This window comes from Patella vulgata, chromosome 1 (assembly GCF_932274485.2).
Source record: "Patella vulgata chromosome 1, xgPatVulg1.2, whole genome shotgun sequence".
Classification (NCBI taxonomy): domain Eukaryota; kingdom Metazoa; phylum Mollusca; class Gastropoda; family Patellidae; genus Patella; species Patella vulgata.
The window spans coordinates 79,624-94,644 of NC_065879.2; the positions used below are offsets into that span (position 1 = coordinate 79,624).

Consider the following 15,021-nt stretch of genomic DNA (forward strand, 5'->3'; position numbering starts at 1 on the left):
AAAGACTTAGACCCATCATATTTGTCATTTTAGATCAACTCTTAACATAGAATAAGAATAAAGACTCTTTTGGGATCCAGGGAGTATCGGTTCATTTTAGTTTTGCTTTAAATCAGGTGAAAACGTGTTTTGTCTAATAAGAAAGTTGAAGTATCTCTAGACGCAACAAAACTACAGGCCGCTATCCTTAACGCATCGTCTTAAAACTATGTATACTAGTTTTTCCGTATACCCTAAGGATGTTCCCTATTGTTTTTGGTGCGCGCCAGACCCCCGGGGCAGAGAGCCACGCTCAATTTTTGCATGTGTCAGTTTGTCGCCTACAAGCCAAGATTCTTAATGGATTGTCTTGAAGTTGTGCATACTTATTCCTTATACCCTGAGAATGATCGCTATTGTTTTTTGTGTGACCAACCCCCAGGGGCAGAGCCACGCCTATTTTTTCTTTGTGTGTCTGTGTGTTTTGATCATCTTCAAAACTTGTCATACTTATTACTTATACCTTTAGGATGACCGCTATTATTTTTGGTGCATGCCCAGCCCCCAGGGGCATAGCAACACCCATTTTGTTTGTTTATCGCCTAGGAGCCGCAATTCTGAATGGATCATCCTGGAGCGTGACAGGTGTCGGGCATGCACCAAAAGTTTAGAATTGCAGCCTGTGGACGATAACACTAAAATCTGGTGTTGCTGTGCCCCTGGGGGTCGGGCGGGCATACACCAAAAATCATAACAGTCATCCTTTGGGTATAAGGAATATATATGAATAGTTTTCAAGACAGTCCATTAAGAATTGCGACCTGTAGGGCAAAAAAAACACACAGACACACAAAGGAAAAAAAATGGGTGTGGCTCTGACCCGGGTTGGGCAAGCACCAAAAACAATAGGAAACATCCTTAGGGTATAACGAATAAGTATGCAGTTTCAAGATCATACGTTAAAAATTGCGGCCTGTAGTTTTCAAGTGTTCAGTGATAATGTAACAACACTACTGTACATGTACTTCAACTTTCTATGCAGACAAAACAAGTTTTCCCCTGTGTTGGAAATCAAAATTAAATTGAAACGATACTCCCTGTAGCCAAATGCGTCTTTATTCTTATTGAACAATATACGTTGCTCTAAAATGACAAATATGAGGAGCCTAAGTCTTTCAGAAGTAATTTTAATCTGATTGTCAAAGCCCTATATTACAATTTGGGAAGCGGAACAACAATGTTTTTCTAATTTGGGAGGCAAAATAAATTTAGAATGGTATAAAGTAGATGCAAAATTATTACATATTCGTCATCAAAGCAATAAGGTACTATAAATAGACACGTTTGAGGGGTATAGGTCATTTAGAAGTTATTTTAAAATCAACGTGAAACGTCAACAGTTTTGATAATAGCTATTAAAACTCCATCACCGCACAGATTTCAAGAGCGAATTAAAAATATAAGACCCCAAATACACAAGATGGGCTTTAATGTGTGTTATAATAGGGTAAATGAAGTTTCATTTTCAACCAGTTTCAAAATTTTAACCTCTGTCCACATGGTCAAAATTGAAGGAGAAAATGGGTAAATTTTGTAAATTTTCCGTGTGAATGAATTTTGAGGCTGAATATTTTGAAAATATACATTCAATCGACTCGGGATCTTTTGTAAATTGATAAAATACCAACTGACATTAACTATGCCAATTTTGGAGATTATGTATACAACAGTGACTTTGCCAGAGGCTGTGGAAATCGTGAAAAAAAAGTGAATAGTTCATTTGTTCCGCATTTTGCCACCTGGTGGCCCAAAAAGTTTGAATCGCACATTAAGTGTGATGCTAAATTCGTAATCTACACCAAAAGTTGTCTTAGATTAGAAAGTTGTACTCCAATTACAAATGTGAGTTTAAAGCAATTGAAAATCCGAGAAAAACTTTTCAATTTTTAGTCCGTTTCAGTACCCTAATTTCAAATGGCCATATCTCCGTGAGGTTTTTTTTTATCTAGAGTGGTAAAACTTTTGGATTTGCTAGGTTAAGACTATATACTATAACATAGATTTTTTATAATTTTTTGGGAAGGGGTCATGTTCCCAACATTCTGAAATTTGGTCCAGTTGACATGGAATGACCCATATGTAAATATTCAAAGTCCCTCCATCGATGAACAGTTGTCCAGTTCGTATTATAATTGTGAATTGTGAAGGTAACTTTATATACTTTTTACCGTGAAATTTTATTGTTCCATTCGGTTTCCTGGTAACAGAATTCACGATATGTATAACATTTGATTAACCCTGCGAATAAAATCAATAAATTAAACATGTTCCTAACTTAAATAAATTTTATTTTCCTATTCTATTTCCCGATGAGTCAATCTACCATATGTATAAATTTTGATTACGATATGCAACATGGCAGTCATGCGAACAAAATCAATAAATTAAACATTTCCACAACTGAAATAAATTTTAGTTTCCTGTTCTGTTTCCCGATGAGTCAATCTTCCATATGTATAATATTGATTATCATATGTAACATGGCAGCCATGCGAATAAAGCAATAAATTAAACATATTTATTGCTTTAATGAATTCCCTTTGCGTATGTTATTGGTAATGTATGCGCATGTAATCAAACTATGGTGTCAACCAAAAAAAAAAAGATTTTTTTGATATGTCGTATCTCAGGTTTTGGTCGCATTCGAAGGACTAGATGTTCTTTTTTCAGCCCAGCCTCTGACTTCCCTGCGCCGGAATTCAAACCAGGGAGTTAAAAGGACAGCGTGAGATTAAATCGTGTTACATTATTTTTCTTGCCTCAAGCTCGAAAAGCAAAATGGATTGTTTGATGGCATACAAATGTAAAGACGTTGGCTCGCTAACCAGGAGATCCCTTGTTGGCCGAGATATTTCATCGAGACTTTTGGGCGTGGATCCCTCTTGTCAGCGGTCGAGGCACCTGGCCACGGACAACGCGTAATCGTTCGGAAAGGTACACGCTACACATTGACGTGCACATACAAGAAACTTGAAAGTTGGAATTCGAAATAAGAATAGGCCATAGTGCCGCTGCCCGGGCAAAATTTCCCTTATACGTCCACTGTATGACGTATGTCCGTCTTCATTAATCCAGTTTAGAAACACAGCAGCAGGACGTGAAATCCCATTTCATTTCAGTTTAATTTTATTGAATATGACTTTGGTTCTCATTAGGAGAATGACGAGGCTTGGTATATAGTTTCACTAAATCAAGACTTAAGGTCTGTCATATGGATTTTATACTAAGGTTAAGAACAGATAAGCAGTTTGATGCCTCAGTGCTGTACAAAAAGATAAATTTTCGGTAAAATAATATAATTACTCAGGAATTGTGGCAGGGGGCACAAGCCTCACTGTTGGGTTGTTGATCCCACTATTGGTGTAGAATTTAAAAATATTTTCTGGCAATTATTTTAAATACGCCTGATTTTGTGGTGGGAGAATCAGGAAGTAAATACATACGAATAAGGGAAATCACCCACGAAACTGACGTCACAGCCTATAGAGTCCTTCGACCAGGCCTAGAAAAATATCGAAACGGTTTACCCCTCTTCAATATTTGTATTAAAGAATTGTAACACGTCCTAATCTTTGTGGTTTTAAACAAAAATTATAGGCCAAGCAATGCTATGGATTTAATAATGAAGTCTATGGGAAAACATGGGCGACGAAGACAATGATTTCTTATCCATGGTTCTTTAATTAACTATTTACACCAAACACAAACTATACACTAAGTGGGTGAATATTGATTAAGGTGTGTCGTAATCAATAGTCATCTACGCAAGATATTCCCCTCAACCAAAAATATTACTTGGCTCCTCCCAGTGGAAGTATCGAGTATGGACGAACATTGATTAAGGTGCGTCGTAATCAATAGTCAACTGTGTAAGATATTTCTCTAAACCAATAATATTATTTGGTTCCTTCCAGTAGGAGTTGACAATGGAGGCCACGTGTTTTCATGTTCGTGCTCTTTCACATGGAAATCGATAGCTGTTGCCATCCGTCTGTCTATAAAGAACCCCTAAACCGAGTAGGCCATCAGATGTGTTTAACTTCAAGTTGAATTAATTTAACCATGTATGCTTTGATTCTGAATGTCGTGGTAGCTTTTGCCTTGATGGCCTGTACTGCAAACAGCAAAACGTCGTGTTCACAGAGGTCCACAGTAAACCTGAAAACTATATCGTGTGATCAAGTTCACCAATCTGATCTCTGCCGCTGCTGTACTGGTACGTATAACTAAATTTGCCCCGATTTGTTTCAGAACATATTTATAATTTGCGATAAATTAAAACTAGTACAGATGCACCGAACATATTTGGCTATGTTTGGATAATTCTATGTTCAAGTGGTGGAATAAAACCTAATTCAAATACAATCTAAACTGCCCTTTTAAATTTTGACCAATGTTTGACAAGTGGGAGGCAAACCCATTGGGCTTATGATAGATTATAAAAACTCGGGTTAGCAATTATTGGCCCACTGACTTCAATGTTAAATGGCTCTAACATCACAGGCTGTAGCTTCTTGTTCAACATTTCGTTGATTCCAGTCTTTTTAGACACACAATGGACCACATTTAGCAGTCTCTTCATCATAATTTTGTATAGGGTTTAATAGCAATCTTAGAAATGTATGGCGTGACGTCACGCACACATCGGGGTAACTTTCAGCGGTACAGGTGCTAGTACAGACAATTGCCCAGATCAAGTCGCGTAACGTCATCGTCATGTTTACCTTAGATCGCTATTGTTTAGATATTATGCTAGAAGGATTAGATTATGACTGGGACAAATGTCACTTTGACAATGATTGCGGTAGCCAGTGTTACCCACACCCGCCCAAATCTACCCAAATCCACCATTATTTCAACTCATATAATGATTATTTAATAACAATTATAATGTTCTTTAAGCCAAATTGACATTTATAACTTACACTCGTAACGTTTTGTTTCAAAAAAAAAAAATGTCCTTCAAAATTCAATTTCCCGGAATGCGATTCCGTGCAATACAGGAATTATGTCCCTTATTTTAAGTTCAAAACTTTTGAGGGGGAATATCGACACAAAAATGTTACGATTTTAAATTTAAAAAATGACAATTTAGTATAAAGAACTGTATATTATCAAATATAGATATAAATTATTGTGATGGAAGTTAAAATAATTGTGGATTTGTTTGGAAATCGCGTTTGAAACAAAAGCGATGGGATTATAAATCAAAAATAACAATTTGGCATAAAGAACGGGATATTATCAAATATCGAAATAAATTATTGTCTTATAATTTAAAATAATGGTGGATATTTCTTATTTTGGGTGGATTTGAGTAAATCGTACTTCCCTAATGATTGTTCTGCACGAAGACACTTTACATTCCCATCCCTCAGCTATAATGAACTATTCACATAGTTGGGATTATAAATTAAAAATAACAATTTGGCATAAAGAACGGGATATTATCAAATATCGAAATAAATTATTGTCTTATAATTTGAAATAATGGTGGATATTTCTAATTTTGGGTGGATTTGAGTAAATCGTACTACTCTAATGATTGTTCTGCACGAAGACACTTTACATTCCCATTCCTCAGCTATAATGAACTATTCACATGTTTCAAAACTGCTATTGTCAGACTCGATTTTGGTGTTCTGGTTTTATTCCTTCTAGTTAGAGGAGACTTTTTTTTATTTTTGGGGATTTGGAAGAACCTTTTATGTAGTTTAAAGGACAATATTGGCGTCAGTCATTATCACATATGTGATAGAACTGATTAAAATAGAAAAGGTCCGTGTATTACCATGTTTTTATTTAACATACTTTATGCAAGAGCTATATCTGCCAGTTGCGGGTCTTTCTTTAGGTACGAAATGTTATCTAAATTATTAATTAGACATTAATTAACATATTCAGACCATAATCACCTCTCGATGACATCGCTAGTCTGTGATATTTACTGGATTAGAACCTGATTTGCTGCTCAATGCTCATTGATGATTAAATAATAAAATAGATAATCGAGACTATGTTTTTATCGTACCGACTTTAGTAATAGTAATAAAGGCTAGTCCCAAAATTCAATGGCTAAATTGTCTGTTCAGAGTGGATCAATTTGACTGTAATTGTCAGCAAATCTCCTTTACATTTTCTAGTTTTTAACTATTACAGCTCTTTGTGTAATTCCCTATAATGTATCTTAAGTATTAATATTAATATAGAGAAGTTTTCATAAGAATTAGAAATGACAAATGATTTTTCCATTTAAATACGTAATTGATGTTATTATATTGGACAGTCCGTGATGTACCTTGATTGTTGACGTCACGTGTAATGATGTGACGGGACATACCGTGAAATACCGTGACATTATCTATAGCGTATAACCTTCAGTGATTTCGGATATCAAAGGACGCTACATATAGATTATTCTTAAACCAAATTTACAAGGATTTACTTTGAACAAATTATGGAGCATTTCCCTTCCTTTACAAGCCGTATACGTTACAGCCCGCGATGAAGTTATCAATAGAGGTTCAACGATACCCGTACCCTCGAATGTCAATATTATATGACAGTTAGAAACTCGTATGTAAAAATAATAAATATAACAATGATTAATAATATTGAAAATGAATCAGTTTTTAGCTGCAAACAAATGAATATATTGCTTTCTCTAAGTGGGCGTATACTGTCGTCGCTCCTGTCCATTTGCATTTGTTTTATCCGATTAGACAAAAACTTAAAATATAGGTTTATATCCCAAAGATTTTGGTGCGTTAGTCAACATTATCCTTTGGTTGGACCGTGGGTCTATTATATTGTGTTGTTTTTGCTTAATCTTTTACTTCTTAATGTTATTATTATTTAATTTTTGTAAATGGCTTCATCATGAACTCTTATATCTTTAATCCAAGTTTACTAAATGTCATTGTGCTTGATAACGATAAGAGGATACTTGTCGAAACGTCGTGCTATTAGAATAAAACCAGTGATTGTTTCCCATAAAAATTGTGTTCTGTTATTGTGTACCCCAATCACTAAATGCCACTTAAAGATTACGTTTTGATATTAGCGCATATCTGAACACAATTTCGTGGATTATGACCCTACGAAATATCACAAATTGTATACGATATATGACAAAACGTAAACACAATTATATGTTATAATCCTAACGATCTCCCCCTGGGGTGTAGGGGGTGATAAGAATATACCCTTCGTATGTCCTGCGTGTCGTAAAATGCGACTAAATTGACCCCTGTAATGGGACAACGTGTTTGCCGTGCGTTGCGACCTGTGTCGGTGTAGAGTGGCATCCTAGTAATTGAGTGGGTATTTGGATTGCGAGCTCTATCTCTGCAACACATTGCTTTGGCCGATAATGGTGATTATGCTCCAATTTATACAGATGGTTCCAAAGATGGCGATCGGGTAGTTTCGGCTACTGTCATGCTTCCATATTTACTGCTGAACTCCAGGCCATCTTTCAGACTTTGGAGTTCATTAAACCCTCCTCGTCTTTAAAACACATTATATTTACTGATTCTTTGTCCTCTTTACAGGCAATAAACAATAAGCAACTTGTACACCCTTTAGTAGCAGACATTTATCGTTTGCTACTATCCACGGGCATCTGACCTTCTAATCGTATATATGCATACATCATACCGAACTAGACAATAATATAATAAAAAAAAAAGCACAGGAATGCAATGCATGTTGAAGCCTCGAAGCTTCAGCAGGCATTGTATTCCTGTTCTTTTTTTTATGATATATTGTCTAGTTGAGTATGGTGTATACATATATATATATATATATATATATATATATATATATATATATGCGGATAGAAGATGAGATTCCTGTGTACTATCACACGAGTTTAACTGTAAGGAGACCGTCCTTTACTGGCTCACCAGTCATGTTGATATTAAAGGGAATGATCAAGTCTGCTGTATCAAGATCTTCCCATATTACAATTTATACCATTTTCTGATTTTATATACGAGCGATGGCAACGGTCTTGGGATCTTGCAGGCACAAACAAACTTCATCACATTAAGCCCCTCTTAGGGAACTGGTCCAACTCCTATAGAACTAACAGAAGATATGAAGTTGTTTTGTGTCGCTCTCACATTGGTCATACTTTTTTAACTCACATTTTTATTTTAAAGCGAGAGCCTCAACCAGAATGTGAACACTGCCATGTTCCTTTGAAAATTAAGCACATTTTGATTGAGTGCAAGCATTTCAAAGATATTAGATCGAATTTTTACCGTTGTCAGTCATTACATCACATGTTTACCCTACCGGGTATATATGGTAAAGTGTTAGACTTTTTAAAAGAGATAGGATTTTAACATAAATTTAAGCTCTTCGGGTAAACAACATTTAGTTCCTGTTGAACCTCTAACAGGAATGATTCAATTCCATTTAGCATTATTTGTCTGTGAACTAAACTGATAGGCCAAAGTGTTTTAATTTCGAACCGGGAGAATATTTAGCATTATTTTAATTTCTTAATTAAATGTTAAATAATCAATCTGAGTAAATACTAAGCGTGCATTAAGCCCATCCCAAACTTAGGCTGCCTTTCTACAGCTAGCTCCACCTGAGAACAGGGCCTAAGCTAATTAACCGACATTTTAATTCCTACATCGCCGATTTTAGTCGAAAACACTGAGTATGCTTTTAGTAATATTTAGAATTATTTATTTCTCTTCTATTGTCATATTGAATGAAATTAAATATGTTTATTTAGCCGCTGTGTGTATGAAAATGTCAAAATAATCAAAGCCGAATCACAAAATAGTCCTCTAATTATTCAATATGGCGGCGCCTATGAAAGATAATTTTCACAGAGGCGGTTTTGTTTGCTAAGACAAATTGATGAGTATCTAACCTTGTTTTGATAGATATACAGATTGAAACTCTAAATAAAGTTTACAATGGCAAAGATGTATTGCAAATATTACCCACTAGCACATATTATATATCGCTTTTACCGGAGTGGCAGAAGTTGACATTTTGTCAATGACACGTGTTTACATAAAACACGTGCTTGATCGTTTTTTTTACTCTGTTGTGTACACAAAGCAGTCCAGTCCAGTCCCGCCCCAAAATGATCACGTTAGCGTTTTAAATGGAAGCAAACTTGGGCAGTGATCATTATCTCGAAGTATGACGTAGATGGATCGCTGCGTTCAGTTTGCATTAGGCGTGAAAAATTTGATGTTTTCCAAAAAATGCAAATCATGCATCATTACGTGTAAATATATATTAATGTGTTTTTCAGTAGATCCATGTGATGGTGTTACCTGCATGCATGGTGGAAAATGTGTAGGTGAAGGTGTTTGCGAATGTGTATCTGGTTACAGTGGACCAACGTGCAACAGTAAGTATTGTTGTGATTTTTGTCTTTAGAGTCAACACTTTATCTACTGGTGAAGTCACATGGTATATGTTTAAACATTACTGTGTTTTTCAATAAGTCCATGTGATGGTGTTACCTGCATGAATGGTGGACAATGTGTAGGTAAAGGTGTTTGTAATTGTACGTCTGGTTTCCGTGGAGCTACTTGTAACGTTACATGTAAGTATTTGTGATTTTTATATGCCCCGATTTTGTCGTGTGGCAAAGTGCTCCATAACTTGTATTGTAGTAAGACTATATTTTATATAAAATATTTATTCAAATGCATCGAACCCATTAAACCCAACGTTATTGATCTACGATATCAGCTCAACTTTCCACTACATATATGGATGTCCAGTACATATATACAGAGAGAGAGAGGGGGGGGGGAGAGAATGGGAGAGCAAAGCAATAGGGTTTAACGTCCACTCGACACAAACTAGATCATTTTGGGACTAACACATGGTTCAATTTTATTTCAATAATTCGCCTGCGCTTAGGGGTCTTTAGCAGTGGGTGGAAACCGGAGGACCCGGAGAAAACCAACGAGGTTGGACATGCGACCCTACTCCTTTTCACGTACAACCCGGGAATAGAAACCACGTCAGTTAACTGAATGGCGCACGCGCTAACCATTCGCCCCCCCCCCCCCCCGGGAAGTAGAGACGAGCAGAGAGGTCCCGAGACGATGGTATGGATTGACCCGAATCAGCCGCTGCCGTGGCAGAAGGGTGGAATGGTAGTCGTAATATAGATATGTACCTTGTTTATATAGTTATTTATGTTCCTGCTACCTAGGTAAATAAATCCTATATGTACGAAACTGATCCCTTTTATCACTAATATCACAGTCGTCGCCCCTGTCCGCCATGACGTCCGTTCACATTTGTTTGTAGGTACTGTAATGATGAAACTTGAAATATTGACATCTGCATGATGTTTTTAGGGCCAACACTCAACTATTATTCTGCTTTTCAGTAAATCCTTGTGAAAATGTCGAATGCTTGAATGGGGGAGAATGTGTAGGTGAAGGTGTTTGTAATTGTACCTTTGGTTTTGGTGGAGCTGATTGTAGCTGTAAGTATTCTTGTGATATTTGTCTTTATAATACCTTACCTGATCAGATATGATGAGGAACACGAATGGGAGGCCTCACATATTGCCCACGGTGCAATGATTTCTTTAATCGGGAGTATAGCACATATCTAATATATTACCAATATTATAATTATGTTACAGTGATAGTATGTAACGTGAACGAGTGTGAGAATAGAGGAGGAGAGTGTTACAGATATAGATGTAAGACCGATGGTAAGATACCTAGTCTTCTATCAGCTATATTTATAACCAATCCAGTTTTTATCCACTCAAATAACTATGATCTTGAAATTTACTGATAAAATTAAAATTCCATCATATAATCTGTGGATTAATCTACAAATTAACTAGACATATCCCGTGCATTGCTTTGTCAAATATTTTAAATGGCTAAATAGTTAAAGAAATATATAGTTAATAATATTTGCTTCACTAAAATATGTATTTAGTCAATCTTCTAATCTGTTATTTGTTTATATTCAGATTGTGGCGACTGTGCTAGTGATGAAGTGTGTTTGAATGGTACTTGTGTAGACGAAGGTAAGTATAACATGTTACATGTCTGTTGATTAATGTATATACAAACATTAGACCATTACCCTTTACTTTATAAACAGTTGAAATTTAAACTCAAGTTCAAACGATCACCTGTAATACTTGTATCAAACCCGTTAGAATATTTATTTCAAAAATGTATTACTGTCAAAACATTTGCAAGACGTAATAAAAGTCTTAATTGTGGTCTACGTTAATATGACATTCTATTTATAAACTCTATTATATGTATGTTTTATATTTCAGGTGATAATTGTCGTGGTACTACAGATGACATGTCTAATGTGTGTACTGATCAGGGTATGTTGTTTATTTTACTAACTTTATAATATCAAGTTGAGCTACAATCATTATATTACTTTAAGTGGTTATATATATATATATATGATCAAATGAATGATGATATATACTGATTATTTAATATCTGTCTAACAACCCATAGCTATATTCATGTTTTGGCCTAGGTGAGAGAAACTATAAATAAATCAGACACCTCTTGTAATAGTGTCCAGCATTATAAAAGTTGAAATATTTCAGATGTACCATGCGGGGAAGGATTCTGTCGTTTTGGTAATAAATGTGTAAACAACACGTGCAGGTGTAAGTATAATATAGATATATGTTATCCATTATCCGTCTATTTCTATAATTAATGCTGTTCTACTTGATCATTTGTCCGCGCTTATAAAATAAATAAATAATTTAATACATTTATAAAGCGCACACGTTCCAGCTAGTATAGCTGCTCAGTGGCGCTGGTTTTACATCAAGATAAATACTTTAAAAATACATTTTAAATTTGAAATATATTAAATTTATAATTATTTTAAAAAACATATACGATTTAAACAATTATTCAAAAAAAACACACAAGGCTTAAAATTACTCAAAATTTAAAATATATATAAGTTTTAAAAGTTAATTAGCAAATACGAATAAAATCGTTACATGAATAAAGCAATTTAAACACTATTTAAAAGCATGATTAAAAAGTTCAGTTTTAAGGTTTTTCTTAAATACTGCATAGTTTGAGCTGGATTTAGCAGGATATACCTAATGCCTGAACAAGAGGAACACCTGGTAACACTATCTTATGTTGAATGATTTGTTAAATTTTTATCAATTTGATCATATTATTCTTTTGTCTTATGAAAGTAATCTTAAACACAATTGTATATTGTAAATTATATTTGTTATAGTTGTAAATTTATTATAGTTCGAGGATTATGTGTTGGTGATGGTGATGGTGATGTGTGCAAGGTAGCTGGTAATGATGGTACTTGTTCAGGTGGTGTTTGTCTCGGTAAATATGATTTATATTATAGACACTCATTTATACAAACCCGATGTATTTATTAATAGATACTATTTCTAGAAATCTAATTCATACAGCTGTCGGGGATGTGATCATAATGTACAGGACAGTCTCAGATAGAGGGGGGGGGGGCTGAGTGTTCTAATGTAAATGCTGTATATTAAGACTATGGAAGTAGTTATTGCTTCCATCATCTGTCTAATCTCCAACTTGTAATAAACATCTAGTTGGAATAAAGCGTACAGTGTTAGTACTAAAAGAGCCTAATCATTAGTGTTGTTGTGTCTAATGATGTATTACTTATTTTTATAGAACCGTGTAGGCAATCCAGTGAGTGTAGTGGTTATCCATGTATTGGTGGATTCTGTGCAAGTAAATAATCACTATTCTATTTATAATCACCTATCAATATCACCCAATATGTATATATAAACACGTTTAACCTCTTTATTTGAATAAGATAAAAGATTCCATCAACCCCCGTCATGACAACAAACAATGAGTTATGACTTTATAAGTATATTCACCTAATGATGTTATTAATCGTCTACCATGGTGTACTATAGGTTTACATTGTCTTGTTTATTAATAATATATAAACCATGTTTTGTATTTTTCAGGTGCTGAATGTGGAGACTCATTTTGTTATTAGTAAGTAAACTGTTATTAGATTCAATAAAATAAATTGTGATATTTAACCACTGCTATATAAGGTTTAATATAATAAACTATATTGTAATATTTGAGTATATTCACCCAATAATGACTTGTTTATTTATAATATATAAACCATGTTTTGTATTTTTCAGCTAAATGTGGACAACCATATTGTGAGTTGTAACCAAACTAGTTTATGTTAGAGAGCAACTATTATTAGATCCAATAAAATAAATTGTGATAGTTTACCACTTCTTTGAAATAAATAAATGCTATTTAGTTCTTTCTTTATGAATTATAATTCTAAGCCAATTATATATTCATCTAAACCAAAAACTTCAATATATTCATCTGTATTTCTTCATAAAAACCAGATAAACAAAGATTTTAAAATGTAACCAAGTTGAAAAATAAATAGTTTGTTCTTTGATTGTTGTTTATTTTGTTTACCTCGTGTTGCTGTGTTTGTCAGTCATCCATGTTAACTTCTATAGTTTGTTGGTGTTTTTGTTTATCTCATGTTGCTGTGTTTGCCAGTCATCCATGTTATTCTCCGTAGTTTGTTAACCCTAATTCAGCGATGAGTAGACGGAAAAGCAGCTGCCCGGGCAAAATTTAACCCTCTGTACACCGCTTTATACCGATTCATGCAGAACAGTTTAAAACCCCACTTCGCGAAGGGGTGACACGATTTGCCATAATCCACCCAAATATATCCTTCACGACACATAAATATGACGTGACCGCTTCTTAAGCCACGGGTCTATAAAGATGGCGATGTAATGATTTAAACAATCAATACGAGGGCTGGCTGAAAAGTTCTAAACCTGTCTCTGTAAAAGATCTGTACAAAGTCGACGGTTTCCATTTATTTTTCTACATAGTCCCCTTTGATGTGTACCCAATTTTACCAACAATGTTGCAAGACCTGGGTGCCGATCAGGAAGAGATTTTCTTCATCCACCCAAAACAATGTCTTTCACACCTTACATGACGTCATCATTACAAGGAAACAGGGGAAGTCTGACTAGGCTCTAGATGAATGGTGGGAAGGAAAGGACATTATAAATTGGTAGGGATCAGACCACTTTGGAGAATCACCCTAAGGGCTAGTCTATATCATCCAGACAAATATGTAGATGGGTTGTCGATATTTGGCAAGATTATCCGATCGTCACATTAGCGTGTGGAATGTTTACTCTTTCCAGTCAGAGAGCATTAAAAGGGAGAAAAATAGCCCTAAAACAAGATGTCGACGCCCATTAAATTAGAGAGAGAGCGAGTTTAGCGTCAACTAGACACAAACGAGGTCGTTTTGGGGCTAATATATGGTCTATAATAAATGCAAGGGGAAGTAATCCGGGTATAACACAATGTGAAATATCAGCTATTTTAGTGATATCACACTTCATGAATAAATTAAATGATAAGGGGCTGCTATTTTGTAATATAAAGGGGCTGTAAAATATGGATTGATTCATAATGCTATTATATGTACATGGTTTGATACGAATTTTACTATTTATTATATCCCATGCTGTTGACGTAGAAGGGTGGCATAGGGCCAAAACCTTTTTTAAACATATTAATTGAAAATACTTCAACATCTAACTTTAGATTACAATATAATGATAGGAAATTTTACATCAAATGTTTCCATACACAGTTAAAATTGGGATCGACATATCTTTTTAGCCAAACTAGTCTTAAGGCAGACTCTCTACAGGGTATATTAGGTATATTAATTCTACCTTATTCATAGCTACCTATTACAGTTGAGGATTTGATTAATGGAGTTTTGTTATTCCAAAAAAAAAATTTGATATAAGAATTTATATCACTCACAAAAAAGTCAGGAATATCAAAAACTCCTAGGAAACACCATAGTTTTGATACACAAAGCATTTTGACAACTATCGCTTTGCCTATTAAGGATAGCTTTCCCTGGTTC

General features: G+C 34.8%; 1 long non-coding RNA gene across 1 annotated transcript; it reads left to right on the forward strand.

The window, feature by feature from the left end:
- The first annotated feature begins 4,023 nt into the window (after nt 1-4,023).
- LOC126822048 (uncharacterized) lies at nt 4,024-13,500 on the forward strand. Its single transcript, XR_007680621.1, has 11 exons — nt 4,024-4,255; nt 9,326-9,424; nt 10,424-10,522; nt 10,685-10,756; nt 11,027-11,083; nt 11,345-11,398; nt 11,636-11,698; nt 12,315-12,401; nt 12,726-12,785; nt 13,034-13,064; nt 13,223-13,500. It is a non-coding gene; the product is annotated as an uncharacterized LOC126822048 (long non-coding RNA).
- The last annotated feature ends 1,521 nt before the right edge of the window (nt 13,501-15,021 follow it).